This window comes from Myodes glareolus, chromosome 8 (assembly GCF_982192425.1).
Source record: "Myodes glareolus chromosome 8, mMyoGla1.1, whole genome shotgun sequence".
NCBI classification, from domain to species: Eukaryota; Metazoa; Chordata; class Mammalia; order Rodentia; family Cricetidae; genus Myodes; species Myodes glareolus.
The window spans coordinates 78,666,536-78,685,396 of NC_142033.1; the positions used below are offsets into that span (position 1 = coordinate 78,666,536).

The 18,861-nt window shown below is 45.5% G+C and overlaps 1 pseudogene; it reads left to right on the top strand.

Annotated features, from left to right (window-relative positions):
- Positions 1 to 360: 360 nt before the first annotated feature.
- Positions 361 to 18,861, top strand: part of LOC146893916 (small ribosomal subunit protein eS8-like) — a 42,107-nt pseudogene continuing 23,606 nt past the window's right edge.

The following is an 18,861-nucleotide window of genomic DNA, read 5'->3' on the forward strand; positions in this document are numbered from 1 at the left end:
TCTGCAGACTTTAGCCAACTCTTTTTCAGTCTCACATTACTGGTATTGTAAAAATATAGATCTATTTTTAGATGTCAAGAGTTTTACTCACCACTAATTTCACAAATATCAATAAAAATCTTTGAATCCAGTTAATGAAGCTTCTACATCCTACCCTTTAAGTATCTCAGGGAGCATAGTCAAAGAGGGGGCTGCAAGAATGCAAGAGCCATAGGAAGGAAGGGAATGCCGTGGGACGCTACCTTCTGAGCCTGGCATGGCCATGGCACTCTTGAACTCTTGGCACCTGTGATTCCTGGCACAGGTCTGCATGAGGCTGGACCTTCAATCAATGCTCATAGGCCTAGAGAGGGACTCATGATGCTCCACCCCTTCCTGGCGATTTATAAGCCGCTAGTGGTTGTAGTAGGAAGCTTGCACGGGCTCTTCTACTCCCAGAGGATCGACAGCAGTCAATGGGTCCTGGAGAGGGAAGACATTACCTTCAACAGTGCAGTCACAGGTATGTGAGCCCTGATCCTGCACATAACACTTCAACTGTGCTTCTGCTAGGAGGACTAGCTGGAAAGCTAGTGGGGTCAATAGGAACGGGACAAGGAAAGGTAATAGAGGGTGAACAATCAAAAGACATGATGTACATATTTGAAAATGTTATAAGGAAACCCATTATTATACATAAGTAATATACGTTATTAAAAGCTTTTTTCATTTTTTTTCAATACATAATATAAAAACTGACCTTTGTTCACAGACACAACACTTGAAGAATGGAATCACAGAGTTAAAGTACGTGACTATATTTACTACTGAGGAGGAATATTGCATTCTCATATAAGAGACGCCTGGCCAACTGGAAGTTCAAATGATCATGTGAGTCAGTTATTGGACACTATCACCGGTACCTGAAATAAATTAGCTTAGGAGACTCCAGCCTGTGTCTGACCAGCTCTGTTACTTTCGGCTATAGTGGCACATTATGGAGTGGGTCTGTAGCAAGCAAAACTGTGCATCTTCTATGGGCAAGAACAAAAGAGAAAGACAAGGCAAAGGGGGCTCACTGTCCCCTCAAAGGGCACAAGCCCAATCACTCACCTCCCACTAGGTCCCCTCTTAAAGCTACCAGCACCTCTCAACCATTCCAGGAAGGGAACAAAGCCTCTAAAACATGGGCCTTTGGAGGCCATTAAAAAACCCAAAGGACTGTAAGACTATAGAGAATTAGCTTACTGACTAAGCCTATATTTGACAACTGGTGAGCTGGCCCTAACAGAGAAATACAGTTCCTTTAGTTTCTGTATTGTTCTTGTTAGGGTGTTTGTTTATGCTCTGGGTGGCAATGAGGACAAGGTCTTTGGGAGAAAACTGCAAGAAAGACCCCCAAGAAACACTGAAGAAGATTTGTGCTAGCAGGTATACAAAACCTGCCTAACTCAACAGTTTAGGGTTTATACAAAACTCAACCCTAAATATGGAAAATAAGGCCTCCTGAATTCTCCAAACGTTTTTCACTCTTCAGTAACTAAATCCAAAGATAACAAACTAGGTGAAGAGCCAGACAGAAAATTCAAAAAAAATGGTTTTTAAAAATGATCAGTGGCTTCAGACAGATTGCAGATAAGCAGCTAAAGAAAATGATGTGGCAGAGCAGAGCAAGTCAACAAAGGGACGGAGACCCTGGAAAAGATTCCAGGAGAGAGCTTAGAACTGAGAAGTTGGGTAAGTCAATAAATACTCAGGGACCCTGGGAATGGACCCAGGGGAAGAAAGGCCATCAGGCCTTGACATCATACTTCTAACATTGATTTATTTGTTTGTTCATTTATGCGCTGTATGTGTGTGTGTGTGTGTGTGTGTGTTTAATGTGTGTATGTCCTTGTAGACATGTGTGCACATGTGGAGGTCAGGGAACAACTTGGAGGACTCAGTTCTGTTCTTCTACCATGTGGGTTCCAGGGATGCAAGTCAGTTCTTCAAGTTCCTTTTCCTGCTGATTCATCTCACTGGTCCTCCATTCATTACAGTGTGTGTGTGTGTGTGTGTGTGTGTATGTGTGTGTATGTGTGTGTATGTGTGTATGTGTGTATGTGTGTGTAATATGCATATATATATTCTATTTATGACATATAAGTAAATATAAAACATCTTTAATCAAAATAACAGTTATAAAAACACTAATTAAACTAATACTTGATATTGGCTTTGCCATCCTCAACCTCGTCCTTTACATGTGAACGTCTATTAACAAACGTGCACGGCATTTGCATACAACAACCACTGAGTGGCTCTTAAAAGCCATGAAACTACTCCAGATGCTACAGAGCCCCACTCACATCTGATCAGCCATAAAATTCTTGGAACTCGATAATTTCGATCTGTCCTGTAACAGCTCATTGGAAGCAAGGGGGAAATACAGCCGCGAAACGGGATGGAAAGAATTTTCCCCTCAGGAATTTAGAAATCCTTACTCAGGTTTTGTAGGACGGTTGATTAGAATTAAAATCCACAAGGTCAGAGTGTAAAAATAACAGCTCTCTTCCAAGAACAAATCTCATGATGTCTTACTCAGTCAGAGCTGAACAGTCTCAGCTGCCTGAAAGCCCAGATCTGCTCCTGGCAAACGTGTTGCCACCCCATGCCCAAGGCCATAGGCCCTATAGGGGCAGTAACATGATTCCCTGGCATGATGCCTTATCCACATGCACCCAGCCCATCTGCATCTCCATGACAACTAGGCACGTGACTCCAGGGAAAGAATGCACACCTGGGAGTCTCCTAGAGGGGAAGTTGAAGCCAGCTGCACCAGCTTCCTGCTCTGTGGTGTCTGGCTATTTATTTATATTTTCTCAGTTATGAATAACGTATAAACTAATCCATAGGAAGCACTGGGCCAAGTGAGCTTCTGCTAAAGCTTCAGTAAACATCATTTGTTTACATTTATTTTTTTACATTTTTTGGAGAGCAAAAATAATTACTGTAGGACAAGTGGATTTGTCATTCAAAAAAATATATGTCTTTATAAAATGAGAGGTTGTAGTCACATCAATTAAAAGGTAGAAATAATCCAGGTATAAATTATCCAGTTAACAACTGCCAAACGGTGCCAGATCTATGCAATGCAATAGAACTCTGGGTTAAAAAGAAGCACTGCTACAAGTTACCACATGGATGAGACCCAAAAGCTAAATGAAAGGAATTGCACACTCAGGGTAGATACTGAATATCAAATACTCAGTTATGTTAAATAATGTCTGAAGATATAACGCAGATAAGACATCGTCTGTTTCTAGAGATAGGTGGGGTAGGTACTAAGCGTTTAATACAAAAATGTGTTTCTCTTGCAGAAATGAAGACTATTGTAAGTAAATAAAGTGGTGACATCATGAATAGACAAAATACCATCCTAAAAATGCTGAAATAAATACAAGTAGACAATTTCACTTCAGTTTTTTAAGTTTAAAGTTTAAATACTTCACACCAAAACATCGTGAAGAAAATCAAACATAAGCAAAAAGTCTGGAGCTAATTTTTATGTATATATTGTAATAGAAAAAGATATCATTTCTATTCTAAAACCTTGCTAAAATGCTCATGCAGACAGTTCAAATAGGAACATAAAATGAACACAAGTTGAATCTAAGGACTGATAAGATAATTCATCACCTTGAAATTATAATCAAAATGCAATAAGTTGGCATAACTGATTGTCCAAATAGCTAAAATTGTTATCAGCCCCGAGAAACACTGGCCAGGGAGCTGCAGGGATCCACTTGGAAATTGGTTTGTAAAGATCTGATGGCATATATCCCAACAATCAATCCAGCATAAACGGAAAAGAAAAGATAATAAAAATGCTCCTAGAAGCTTGCTTGAAAACATCTCACTTAATTTGTGTGTGTGTGTGTGTGTGTGTATACATGTGAGTGTGTGTTTGACTGCATGCATGTGTTTGTGTTTGTGTGTGTGTGTGTGTGTGTGTGTGTGTGTGTATACATATGAGTGTGAGTACTGCAGAATCCATAGGAGATCATCCACCTCTGGAATTTGAGTTCAAGGCAGTTAGGAGCTCTCTGACCTGGGGGTTAGGAAGCACTTTCCGCTCCCCTTCAAGAGCAGTAGGTGGTCTTCCCTCCTGGGCTATCTCCCCAGCTCTGATCACACTGCTGTACTTAAAATGTCCTAGATCAGTGGTTCTCAACCTATCGGTCACAACCCCTATCGGTCTGAATGACCTTTTCACAGCTGTCACCTAAGGCCATCGGAGAACACAGATGTTAACATTACAGTTCATAACAGTAGCAAAATGACAGTGGCGAAGCAGCAACAAAAATAATTTCATGGTTGGGGGTCACCACGACATGAGAGCCTGTATTAAAGAGTTGTAGCATTAGGAAGGTTAAGAAACTGTTCTAGACAGAAAGAGTCCTGATACGTTTGAAAAGAGAACAAATAATGAAACGTTCAGTAAACAGCATTTTTTTATTATCATTATGTAGAGAGAGGGTCAAGGAGTACCTGGGAGGCTCTAGGTCAAGACTGAGCAGTTTCTCCCTGGCCTGAACTGTTGCGTCATTTTCTGATGGTTGGTCTTTCTGCGGCGCTCCATCTGTGATGATTCCCCCTCAAGATTTATTCCATCTCAGCAATGAGAGTAAAGAACCAGTGAAATCTGAAAACATGGCTTTCTCCATGCATGTCTGCACTGTCTGTGTTCTATGTTCTCACAACACTGTGGTATTTCAGGTATTTTAACATCCTAGCCGTCAGAGCACTGCACTTGACAGAGATAAAGAATGCTATTTTGCTGAGTTAATGCAAGCATACTCCATTCCTGACATTTCCTCGTGTTATGTGACACGGTTCCTGGGAGACGTGAACAAATGTCTGTTTCACACAGATAGAGAGCCAACCTCAGACTGGAGTAAAGATATCACTGAAGTCCCACTTGGTGAACCAATGCATTTTACTGGGGCCACTTATAGGAGTATGGGATGGGTAAGGTGACTCCTCAGGGGAGCAAAAATGCCTCATGACAGCTACAGCACCAAGGCCGGGTCCTGCCTTCCCCGCAGCACAGCTGACGACTCATGAAAGCTGGAAACCTGGAGCTCAGGGCACAGCCTGCAGCTGGCTCGGCAGTTTGGAAGACATCTTTTTCAGGCAGGGCAGTTGCTCTGAGCCTCTTCTAAGCAGTTCAGCTGGGCTCAGTAGTCCTTGCCGCACATGCTTTGTTGGAGGAGGGTAGTGTTCCAATTAATTTCAGGGACTTCCGGGTGTTTTGAGTTGTTTGGTTCCTTATCAGCAGGAATTTCCTTGTAGGCTGGAAGATTCCACTTCCTTTTAGAATATCCAGTGTCTTAGAGCCTCCCTCCAAGATGAAAGTTTGTATCCTTAACAGAAATTGCTCCACAAGACATCGGGACCTCTTTTGATGTTCAGTTTAGAAGGTGGTTCGCTTTTTTTTCTTTTCTTTTTTTTTATTCTCAAGGAAGAGTTTGCTAGCATGGCTCACAGAAATCACCATTGGATTTGCAATCTCAAAAGTCAACAAATTAATTCCATGTAGAGCTGACCTCCTAAAGGAGAAGTCTAGCAAGCATGACTGTCTCAACTGTACCTGTCTTGGATGTGTCCAGACTTTTGTCCAATCGTCATTCGCTAAACAGAACAACAATTTCGACAGCATCTGGATTGCAATCCTTTTTATAAGTATTGTAGAGATGGATTTACAGTTTTGGGAGGATTGCAAAAGACTCCTTCATCTTACATAGGCGATGCAGCATTTAGTATCCAGGGTGTCTAGAAATGGTTCTGCTGGCAGAACCTGCATTCCAGGAAAGGAAACCAACTCCCCGAAATGATGAGAAGGGAAAGAAGGGAGGAAACAAAGGGATCCCCGTGTCTACTCCAAGGCAGATCATACAGAGGAAACCAGCATTCTTGATAGAGCCCTGAGGGGCCCAAGGTAGCATTAGCTTTACGGGCCTCCCTGTGAGTCCCAGGACGCAACAAAACTCAAGGGCTGGCCCCTACCCTGGCAGGCAAAGAAGCAACAGAACAAGGTCTTGGACAGCTTCCAAAGAGTGCTCCTGAAATAGAAAGCAACTTTCCCCAAAAGGCATGGAAATATAAAGAAGCTTAGCTAGACACACGGGAAAGCCAAAGCCGGGAAAGAGACGGAAGTGAGCACATGAGCAGACAGAGCTGGGGCGGTGTGTGCCCGCATGGATTGCACAGGCGGAGTCACAGTTAAGCTGCTACGAGCCACTGCTGGGCTTACAGCTTTAGACCTGCGAGTCTTCGTGGGGATATCGCTTGAGAGTCACGTGTGCGACGTGAGCTGATATACGTCTGTGAGCATCGGGATACCCACTGGGCTGTTCATTTCATCATGAGCTGACATATCATGGGCTGATACATGTCTGTGAGCAGCAAGGCTGTTCTTTCATTATTTTCACTCATAAGCACGTGCCTGCGCAACCCTACCAAGGAATGGAGCTGGGAAAGAATGGGTGGATTTGGGCGTGTGACCTTCGTCCCAAAGATTCTCCTAATACATCTTTGTCTTCCCATTTTATCCACAAACATGGCCCAGTCCCCTTTGTCCTTCCTGAGTGCCAGTCACTTTAAGTGTTCAGGGCACACACTGACGACACACCTGCAGAGCCCTTACCTGTTCACCTCAGTTCTGACTGCCCAGTAGGTCCTGTGGGCGCATGGCAATAACACAATTACAAGGCTGAAAGAAGCCATGAAAAACACACCCAAAGAGGCAAAGCAGTCAGTAGAGCCAACTTCAAGTTAGCCACAGGTTGGGGCACTATGAGACAGAGAATTGAAAATAACTATAATTGGTACCATAGGAGGAGTTCCCCATCTGCATCAGACCAGCGAGGAAAGGGGAGGGATGGAAATCCTAAGAGAAAGTTAAAAACTGGTCATGAAAAACAAGACTATTCTGATGGTTCTGAACCCCGAGAGCTCCCCAGAAGACTGGGCACCACCAAAAGAGCCACAACCTTAGTCACAACTCAGTGAAAACGTTCTCATCCAGTACCCTGAGAGCTCCCCAGAAGACTGGACATGGTTTAAAAAAGAAAAAAAAAGAGAGAGAGAGAGAGACAGCAACCTTAAACACAACTTCCTGGAACCTCCCTCATCCAAAATACAGAGTCGGGGGGGGAGGGTGAATGAAAAAAAAAATAGAACATTCTAGAACTATGGAACAACTTCAAAATGAGTTTCACATGCATAATTGGCATGCCAGAAGGGGAAAGGAATGGAAATAGATCAGAAGGAAATTTGAAGTGATAATGACTAAGGATTTCCTAAAATTAATGACAGAAGCCAAATTATAGATTTAGGAAGTTCAGACAACAAAGAGCAGAATAATTACCAAAAATTTACGTATTTAGACTGCAGATGATCAAATAAAAAGAAAATCTTAAAATCAATCAAGAAGGAGGAGGAAACCCCTTACCTGTAAAATAAATAAAAGAATTTCTTCATAGTGATGATAGAAAAAAAAACAGTGGAAATGGAGTGAAATGTATTCATAAGATGGAAAGGGGAAAGGAAGCATCAACTTACAGCATGCTGGGTAGAAGTTCCTGAAAATGGACAGAGGCTTCCTTGGAGCAGGGTGTGGTGGGTGGCAGCACTCTGAAGACTGAGGCAGGATGGTGGCAAGTTCATGGCCAACTTGAACTTATGTGGCAAGGCCCTGTCTCATAAAGAAGCACAGTGTAAAAAAGTAAACTGCTTTCTCAGACAAATAAACTGAAGGAGTCCCTAGGCAGCCAACCTCCAAGAGAAAAGTTTAGAGGTGCTGTAAGGACAGTCAGACAATCGCTTTGATTTGGTTGTGACCGTGCCTGGCTCTTCCTTCTAGAGTGAAAAAGTAGGTAACTTATTTTTTATTTTACAAAATCATAGTTGAGAGACTTTGAAACTTTTTAAAGACTCTGGTGTTTTAGAGAGACTTTGGGCCAGGCAGTGGTGGCACACGCCTTTAATCCCAGTACTCAGGAGGCAGAGTCAGGCAGATCTCTTGAGTTTGAGACCAGCCTGGTCTACAGAGTAGGTTCCAGGACAGATTTCAAAGCTACACAGAAATCCTGTCTGGAAATAAAGATAGGAAGAAAGAAGAAAGGAAGGAAGGAAGGAAGGAAGGAAGGAAGGAAGGAAGGAAGGAAGGAAGGAAGGAAGGAAGAATTTAGAGAGACTTTGGAATCTTTGAGAGATATTTTAGAGAGGCTTTGGATATTTTGGAGAGTCTATGGATGTTAAAAGAGGCTTTGTATGTTTTAAAGAGACTGAATTTTTAAAGACTAGGACTTTCAAAGCTATTTATGTGCTTTAGTTTGTAATATTATTATTAAAATGAGATGTTGGGGATGAACAAGAAAGTAAAGGTTGTAGCTGAATAGTGGTGTGTTATGTGTTACATTGACAAGAGGCAAATTGTGCTAGCTAGTTTTGAGAGACACTTAACATGGGCTAGAACTGTCAGAGAAGAGGGAACCACATTGAAAACGCTTTCATAAGATTGGCCGATGGGTAAGCCTACTGTACTCTTTCATCACTGACAATTGATGTGGGAGATGCTGCTCCTGGACAGGTAGGTGGTCCTGGGGTGGATAAGAAAGAAAACTGAGCAAGCCAGTAAGCAGCACACCTCCATGGCCTCTGCATCAGTCCCTGCATCCAGAGTCCCACATCATTGAGTGCCTGCCATCACCTCCCTGGATCTGTAAGATGAACTAAATCTTCATCTCCCAAGGTGATTTTAATCACAGTGTTTCATCATAGCAATAGAAATCTCAAGCCAGAAAGACATTTTAGGAGAAAGACACAAAATAAAATATAATTGTCTTTTCTGATCTAATATGTTGGTTTTAATAGTTTATTAGTGGAGTTGTTAGGATTGTCAATAAATAGATTATGTAGTCTACAAACAGGAGCTATTTGACTCATTCTTTGCCAGTTCTTCTTAGAGGATTTTTATTTCTTTCCCTTGTTCACTGTCTTGGATACCCAGTGCTAGGTTGAAGAGACCTGGTGACAGATTGCATGGTACAAACAAGGGAGTGCTTAGCACCTCTTTTCTGCAGTAGACATGATCCAGACAGAAAGCTGAAACATTAGCTATTAATCAGACACCAGACCAAATGAACCTAGAAACAGTCATAGAACATGGTAGCCAACATGCTGCCATTTTTCTCGACTATGGATTGATCATTCTCAAACACAAAATCTAAACCAAGAAATGAACTTGAGAATATTAAAAATTGAGATCATGTCAGGTATCATTTGCAAATACATGAACCCTGAACAGGTAGTGATCAATGAAAAGATCAAGAGTACTTTTGCCCGGGCTGGTGGCAGGTGTCTGTGGTCTCAACTCCTTAGGAAGCTGATAGAGGAAGACGGGAACAGATTAGATGAGCAGAGTTGCTGGACACAAAATCAGTATGCACCAATCAGCAACATTTTCACATACAAATAGGCAGCCATCTAGAAAAATACAAATTTAAGAGCCACCCAGTTACAGCAGCTACAATATACATAGGATTCAACTCAAAGAGGTCAAGATCTTTGCAATAACTACCACGTCTTGGTGAAATAAAGTCAATACAGATAAAGAAAAAGCTACTCCCAAGTTTGCGAACCATAACTCCGATTGGCGAATGCCCATGGTGCTCCGAAGAGACCTACAGACTCAATGTCACCTCCCCCAAAACAAAACACACACACACACACACACACACACACACACACAGGCCTCTACAGTCAAATGTCTACATAATTAGAATACAAAATCTCAGATCTATTCTAAAATAAAAACCAGCAGACTCCCCAAATTCCCATAAATTTTCTGTTTATTACATAAAACCATTAAAAGTTCCCTTTCCCCCAGCACCTCTTGGGCGCGCTGCTAACGGGTGGCATGTTGTATGGACCATGCTGCACGAAGTCCAGGGAGAAAGCAGTGTGAGAGTGGAGCATTGTAAAATACAAACTACTTTAGCAGAGGAAGTAGTTTTCCCATAGCTGTAATCACGTGACCAGAAGCACTCCTTGGGCCACTGTGCAAATATCCAGGTCCTGGAAGGAAGGACTGTAAACAAGCAGGTGCGGTGGCCGGGACCTTGTCCAGCACAACTTAGGTTTTGTCTCATCTATTCTGTTTTGTCAATTGGGGTCAGAAAAGACATATTAATAGAATGTACAGCTGCATACACACATTTATAGGTGTGCAATATACATGTGCATACATACATTCCAGTGTCTTTACATATATGCAGTCATCCTTCAGGGACCATCAGAGATTCTTTATTTCGTAAACAACTCTCCCCTACCCGTACACCAACATCCTAGGATTCAAATAACATCGGTGAAAACAGACGTTTGTGCATAGGACTCATACACATCCCCCATACATGTTAGCCCTTCTCTAGATGCAGTTGACCCAATCTCCATGCATGTATGGAACATAAAGACTTCACCATGAGGGATTGATTCTCACCATCCTCCAGCCTGAGAAGTCCCGCTATCTGCAGCCCGCAAACCGGAGACACACAGACACACGCTGGCTTCCAGTCTACAGGCAAAAGTATGGGAACCGGGGAGATGATCAAGTTAATCGCAGCCCGAGGGCAAGAGACGGGAGGCCCCAGCTCAGCACAGGGATAGGAAACCAGGCTTTGTTCTCTGGTTTTTGCGTGGTTGGGTGACACCAGCAATTCTTAATGAAGGAAATTGTGCTAATGAGTTTATCAGGTCTCATCACAGTCATTTGGACACTCCCTTACACACACACACACACACACACACACATCTAATCTAGGCATCCAGGGCCAGCGCGACGGACACAAATCCTGCAGCTTCCTGCCATACACTGTTCAATCGTGGAGTCTCGGGATGAGATTACAATTGCTCCTGCTATAAGAGTTTAGTGTAAATAGAGAAGCATGTCTATAGCACCAAATGTAAAAGACAGAGAGGGTATCACGAGGGTGGCTATTATAAGAGTTGACAGAAGAAAGCATAAGCGGGGGGGGGGGGGGGGGGGGGGAATAGTTGGGGGAGGGGCATCTCCAGGAAGACAGTGGAGAGGCTCAGTGCTAGAGGAGGAGAAGGAACCACTAATTTAACTTCCCATACGTGAATTCTCTGAAGATGGAGAGAGACTTTTGGGTCTTTGACTGTGTTCCTGTATGAGCAGCACAAGAGCAGGTCATGGACCAGGGCCTCACTGTGGATGCAGGGTTACCATACTGTTTGGCTTTCGACCATCTCTGTTAAGACAGGAGAACCAGCATGAATACCTAGGGGCCCCGGTATTTGCAGGACGTTTGCTGAGCATGGGTTGGAGAGCAGGATGAACTTTGAGGCACCCCGTGTATGTACTGAAGGGAGGCAAAATGCATCTCGCAAGATGCAAGCTAGCTCAGCCCCTGCAGCTACGGTGACAGGAGACTGTCTACTTTTCATGGCTGGTAGCAAGGGGCCTCTCTCTCTGCGCAAAACACAGACCGCATAAACCCCACTGTGGGGATGCAATGTGATCCTGTTCACAATAAACCCTCACACACCTGGGTCTCCTTGCTGTAAGCAATGAAGTGTGCGCAGAGAGACAAGGAAAGTCGCGGACAGCAGGGGCAGGAAGCTCTAAGATCTTTATCCGTCCACCTGAGCAGAGCTTCATTCTCTAGGGCTACATGAGCCGGAAGAATGGCCCCTCAGCCACCTCCACTTCCGATCTTCCATCGCAGCTGGGTTGAAGCGCGGCCATGCCAGATGTTTTTCGTTCTCTCTCAAGAAAGTAACCCTAACCCTCTCCCACCTGATGGGCCTAATCCCGGCCGTCACTACAGCCAGAGACGTGGTGCCTCTTTGTTTGTTCTTCCAGGAAAATGATGGGAAGAACTAGGGGAAGATGTCTGTTAGAAAACCTCAGAGACTATCAGCCTTGGGGCCTCAGGTGATGGGAAACTGGAGGACTTTTGACCTGGGCCAGGGAGGGTGTGCACGCTGCATTCTGTCAGCATTTTCCAGAAATCTAGGAGAAGTTCACATTTAACAGCTTGAGGGAAAGCATTTCTTCTTCATCATGCACACAAGTCCTCCCCGGCAAGGAACAGATGACGTTCATTTATTGGGGTTTCTTGAATAAATTCTCTACAGAACTCTGGGACTGGAGACTCTGTGACATTCCTGTTTCAACACTGCCATCTGCTGGAACAAAGTGGAAGCGCCTCTTCTCATTTTAGTAGTGTGTTTGCTTTGCTTCGAAGTGGAAAGAGAGTGTCCTACCGCAGGTAGAATGTTACTGTGCAGAAGGGTGTGACCTTACCAGTGATTATCAGGGAAATTGGCATCGCTGCCACAGACACTGAATCAGCTGGAGGGTGTTTTTCTTTCTGTGTTAGTCCTGCGTAGGGGTATGGCCTTATTTGACAAACTGGAAATTAAGGCAAAAAGAAGCTAATACGACGTCGTCCAGCTAAAAAGCAGACCAGAGCAGATACATCACTGAGTAGTTAAACTCCACCCTGAAAGTTTCTGATCACCTCAGATGGAGTAAAGGCAATCAGAGGATGGGAAATAGGAAGTTGGTAATGGGATAATGAGGAAGGTAAAGAGAAGTATAGAAGGGATGAAATCTGATGGGGGATCCTGGGGTGTTCTCAATAGATCACAGAGTGGGGTGAGCTCAGAAGCTGTGTGCAGACAGACAACGCACAAGACAGAGTAGAAAGGATGCATACCACGGTAGAGGTAGGCCATACTCTCACAAGGGATGAACCCTTTGGATGTTGAAATAGAGGCATCGATGAACGGAGGAGCCAGGGAGGCGCTGGGAAACTTCCTGAGTCCGTGGGAAAAGCAGGCTGGCGGCCAGAGAAGTGCAACACTTTAGAGATGAGGCCTCACTCATGGGCACACTGTGCTCACCACATGAGGGGTCAGAGCCGGCCTCGCAGAGTCCTCTCTGGGGACAGAGGGTGATTCTGCTGCTGCATTTGCAGTGTTCATGTGCATCCTCAGAGTGGGCAGAGGATGGGCTGCAAAGAACGGATGTCAGTGGTCCCTCAGAGCTCTTTAAGGATGCCATAGCTCCGGGACTAAACGAATAGTAGCTAACTAGCAAGTGGGAGGGAGCGCACTGTCTCTAGGACATTGTGGTATATTTCAAGGCGCATGGGACACTGTGGGATGGGCATGGTGACTTGTGAGAAGGAACTGGAGAGGAGTCCCCTTTACAAGGATTCTGGATTTCCACCGTCGGTGAGTTCCAGGGCCTCCCTAGGTCTAGGTCACCTCCCCTCTGCTTTAGGACTGAAGATTTTTGGTGACAGTCACCCCTGAGAGAGGTAGCAGTAGGGTAGGGAAAAGAAAACCAACACAGCCCCCCGCCCCCCGCTTCCCATTATTCAACCACAAGAGTGGCCTAGACTGGCGACTTCAAATCTGGACCCTGACCCTGTTCTCTATTCAGCCCCTTCAAATTCCTGACCAAAGGCCTTTTCTGAATACCACGATGCCCAGGGTACAAGTCACAGCAGAGCAACAGCTGCTTCCCAAATGCCAATGGATGTTGTTTACCAGTTCCTACCATGTTTGATCTGACCACAGGTCAGTCCCTTTTATTTCATGGATTGAGCACCTACAGAAGGTCCTGGAACCAATTATCTTTGGACATGGCTAGTAAAGGTCAATTTTGCTGTTTACTGGGGATTCTTTAATGGAAGTTCTCAGACCAATTCCATGAAGTGAGACCCTCCCAGACCACTGCTACAGACATACAGGTAACTTTTTAAGCAAATAAGGAGGCCGAGTCTAGGTCTCCCAGAATCCCATCTGATCAAGGGGAGCAGCGAAGGCAGAAAGGTGGAGAAGTGCCAGAGACAAGCGATGCGGTCTTAGCCTGTGTGCTGCACTTTGCAGAGTCTAGCTGCTTGAAATCTGTGCACTGCTATAGCCTTGAGCTCCCCCAAGACCCCAAACCCTGGACCCTTCTCATGCCAATATTTGGCAGCCTAAGTTGTTAGGGAAAACATCAAAATCTAAATTCTCTAGAGTCGAAGATTTTCATTAAAAATGTTTAGAGAACAGGAACCTCTCAAATCAGTCAGAATGGATGTAATTCTTTGGGAGATGAACTTGAAACCCATGGCAACAAGATTAGAAGGCAGATGAAGGTGCCATGACTAGTCCCTGCCTCCCGCTCCTTGGTGCTCCTATCCCTGCTCTACAGAATCTGATTAGCCGAAGGCAGACACTCTAATAGTCCTCAGCAGGTTGCTTAGTAACCAGAAAAATATAAACTTGAGCCACAATCCAGTGCCATTCTGAGCCATCAAACTGGCACAATAGTGCATCTCTGAGCACAGCCAGCATCAGTGAGGGCGTGGAGCGTTGAAGACTGTCCACATGCGATGGAAGGGGGACTTGGGAAGTTGAGGACAGTTAGCAACGCCATGAGCAGAACCTGCATGGAATCTATGACATGGCTTTCCCACAGAGGAGAAAAAAAAGCCTCGGTCGCTATGTGGGGGCAATGACAGGACGAGCAGAATGGCACTTGGTCAGAGCAAACCGGAGTGACAGAAAGGAAAGCCCAGCAGTGGCTCTGGGTGAAAAGAGTAGACCAAGGTGTATGTTTTCCATACAGGGAGAGACAGGTGGCTGAATGACCAATGGCTAAGAAGCACTCTCACACAAGAGTGGCATTCAACACGTCAGACAGATGGAGTCATCAAGTCAAAATCACTACTGGGTCAAAGGAAAGCACGTGGCACACAGTGCACAGCACCACCCCAGGTCCTGAACAGTCAGCCTAGCATAATCAGTCCAAGTAAGCCATGAACTATCGCACTTACACGGTGCACGTGGGAGTCAGAGAGAAAGCTGAGAAAGAGAGTGACCCATCATTCCTCTGGGAGAGGGGGTAGGAGGAGAATGGTAAGAAAGTGGGGAGGAGGCCCCCAGGAGCACCCCAAGGCCCTGAGCTTCGGGGACTGTGCCAGCTCATCGTCGTAGTCTTCGTGGAGCTTCAGAAGATGTCTCAGCTTCACGAGCTACTAACTTAGGATCTCAAGAGTCGTTCAAATCCTTCAGGCCAGAACATGTCTGACGTTAGCCTGGCGCATTATAGACAGATCTATCCATGAATACTTCTCCTATAGAAGAAAGATGAACACTGGGCCAGAGATGAAGACTGTGCTCACATACAGTCCCCTTTGCACGTGGTTGCAGGGCTTGCTCTGAAACACAGACCCAACTGCCCCATCTCCATTGGGAGTCATGGCTGCCAGAGCTTACATTGTTGGCACTCAGGGCTTTGACCTGAAATCTAGATAAACAGCCACAGATTCCTACAGAGGTCTGGGGTACATTGGAGGCCCAGAGTAGGCCCTTCCCAAGCTTCCAGCTCTCTATTCATGCAGGGGTGATCTGGACCTGCAGAGACCATGGGAGTCCTCAGCACTCCCTTGCGGCTCACCTTGTCTTCCCATGTCTGCTTCTTCCTCTCTTCCAGTAACTCTTGCGCACCGGGGACCCTGAGCTTGCAGCTGTTTCCACAATGGCCCCCACCTGCAACGCTATCCTTCAACTCTCCCTCACCTCAGACCTATCACATGTCAGCTCAACATGGGGTCACGCTGATTTCTTGCCCCTGGGGAATACCTTGCTGACATGTGCGTAGCATATCCTTGACAGATTTTAAATGCAGGAAACAGGTTCGAGCCAAAGGAACGCGCGCTTAATTCCCGCGGAATAGCACCTGTGTGTTTCCAGCATCTTCCCCAGCAGCCCTTTGGCCTTCCTCCAGCTCCAGTGAATCACTTTCTGCTCTGCACATTGAATGTCTCCGCTTTCAGCCACGCGTGATCTGTCGCCTCTTCCCCTAGCACTCCCATCCAGCAAACCCCAAGGCCTTCTGCAAAAACCATCATCTACAAACCATTCCAAGCAAGGGTCCAGCAAATCTGTAGGATCTGCTCCCCCTCTGCCTTGGGCTGTGCCTCTCCCAGTCTGTCAACCCTGGGCAACTGCATCTCTGCTTGCTCAATTAGCTCAATCCAGAATCCTTCTCTAGGAAGGACCCTAAAGTCCCTTCATCCTTTTCCGCTCAGCTCCTGAGCCCAGATTGGGCTTAGGAGGGTTCATCGAAGAAATGTGTGAATGAACCAAAAAAATGAACAAACCACAGCAACTCTCTCAGAGCCGCCCACACCAGACAGACAATAGCTGAGCCTCCTATTCACTGTATACACCCTGGGCTTTAGCAAGCCAAGTAGATAATCGGGTCATGGTCAAAGAACCATTCATTACACAAGCTGTCTTCTGCTTGCCCATGTTCATGGTTTGTGTGGGAGTTTCTTTCGCTGCTATCAGACAGCGGGCCAGTCACATCCCAGGACACCTTCCCACAGCAGCTTCTATAGCCCTACAGGGCCTACCTGTCACTTTCTTCCCTCGTCTTTCTTTCTCAATCCACAACCTGAGCCTGGCAGGCAAGGTGTTGGCGAGGACTGTTGTCCAGGTGGCTGTACTTACCTCTTAGGAAAATAACCGTCATTTATTTGTTTCTTAGCTGATGCCAGGAAAGAAAGTCGTCACAAAATGCTCTTAAAGAAGCTGGCAGAAGATGCGAGAAAGCTAAACCAGAACATCTGTGAATGCATCACCGAGTCTAGTTATTCAGAATCCCTGGGACTGCCCTTTCCACAAGCAGGAAGAGTGGCCTTAGGCTGCTGAGGCAGAGAGTTAACCCATCAGAGCCTCATGGTCCCATAAGAACATGGAGTAAGAACATGGAGACAGATGGGCCGGGGTAGGGAACTGGGGAATATGAGAATGGCCAGACCAAGGGACCATAGTAAAAAATGAAAATCCATATAAACTGGTCTTTCCATTACATTGGGTCTCACATTTGCAACCCAAATGGGCATCTAGGTGGTGACCCTGAGTGAGCACAGAGGACAAGCTGCTCCTTCCAGCTGGCACTGTCCTGTCCACTCTTTGTGCCCTGTGGGCCCGCCTCTGTGAATCCCACCTCCACCCAGCATCTCACTGGGAACGGCTGACAAGCTGGGGAGCTTTGATCTTGCCTTCCCATAGCTTTGGTCCATTACTTCTGAGACAGGCACTGCTGGGCACTTTTGACCCTCAACAGGGTATGGCCTAAATTCCAGATCCTTCTATCAAAATTATGGCTTCTATTTTAAGTCTTATACTTAGTGGGGGGAAAGACACAAAGATACCATCCGCACCACACGCTCTCGCTCTCAGCTCGGAGAGAGGCTCCCCGTGGCTGTCAGGAAGGAGAAGGTTGGTGCTGCTGTGATGATCTTGATGTCTAAGTCACTGTGGGCCGAGCACTGCAGCTGCTGAGTTCAAATGGCAGCTTTCACGTTGAAGTCAGGCCACATAATTCTTCAGATTCGCCACGTCGCCTGCCATCCTCCTCCTCCTCTTCCCATTATCAAAAGGAATTCAATTAGATTACGGCCCCCGTGCACAGAAGTCCTCAGCCAGCTTCTAGATGATTCTGTTCCTGCCAATATCATGTTTCCCTCGGTTTCCCATGCCGTTGTTTGGTGTTTCTTGCTAAGGTCCTTCAGGTCAGGCTGCTGAGTCACCGCTGGCTTTAATGCAGACCCCACTCACATCCCCTCTCGTCTTCAGCTCGGCTTTTTTTTTTTCCATTGTGGAAAGCAAACAGCAGCTGTTTCCACAGGGCCTGGCCCAGAAAAAAGAAAAAAAAAAAAAAAAAAACTTGATCCCAGGTGGTCACATCTGCTTCTGGCCTGCCCAGTAATTGGGAATTAGCATTATAGTAGCTATAAAAGCCACCACGGGCAGACAGGATTAGCTGTACCCTAACAGGTGTGAGCACGGCAAAAGGGTCGCTCTCCCAACAGCAGGCAGAGAGATGAAAAGGAGAGACACACAGATGGACAGGAACAGCAAGCCCCACCAGTGGTTCTCCTCAATCTGTGGGTTGCGACACTGGAAAACACATATTCCTGATGGTCTTAGGAGCCATGACACTGCTCAATAGCAAACTCATAGTTATGAAGTAGGAATGAAAATAGACTTAGGGCTGGGGGTTCCTAAGATTATTGGAAATACACATTCTGTGAGTTCTGCCCATCAGACTCCAAAGACAGGACTTCTCCGCACCTCCAGGCAGGATTTTTTATGTCCCACTTTTCTCTTCCTCAATGCAAACTCCTTTGCCACCGTGATTGACTGACACCTCTGGAACATCTACCAGAATAAAGCTCCCCCCCCCCCACACCTTAGTCAGATCCTGTTGGGTATTTTGCACAGTGACAACAAATAACTCATACAGCTTCTTGTAACATCTTCCCCTGTTTCTATCTCTGGAAGAACTATAGAGGGCTGGCACCACTGATTTGCTAACTAGGTGGTAGGACTGACTAGGAATCCCATCTACAATGACTAGTCTTACTGCCAGTTTGACACAATCCAAAATTCCCTGGGAAGGGAATCTCAATGGAGATTGTCTACATTGGGTTGGCCTGCGAACATGCCTGTGAGGGATTATCATAAATACCTTAATGGAAATATCTTCCCACTGCAGGTGGCACCATTTCCCTGGAAATGAATCCGGGATTGAATAAGAGGTGAAGAAGCAAGCTGAGCATGTGCAGGTAGGCATTAAACCATTGTTCTCTATTCTTGACTGGGGTGTGATGTGTCCGGTTCCTGCCACGGTGACTTCCCTGCTATGACAGGCTACAGCTGTGAGCTGAATAAACCCTTCCTCCCTTAAGTCGTCTTTGTCCACGTATTTTATTGTAGGAACAGAAGAAGAAAGTCAGA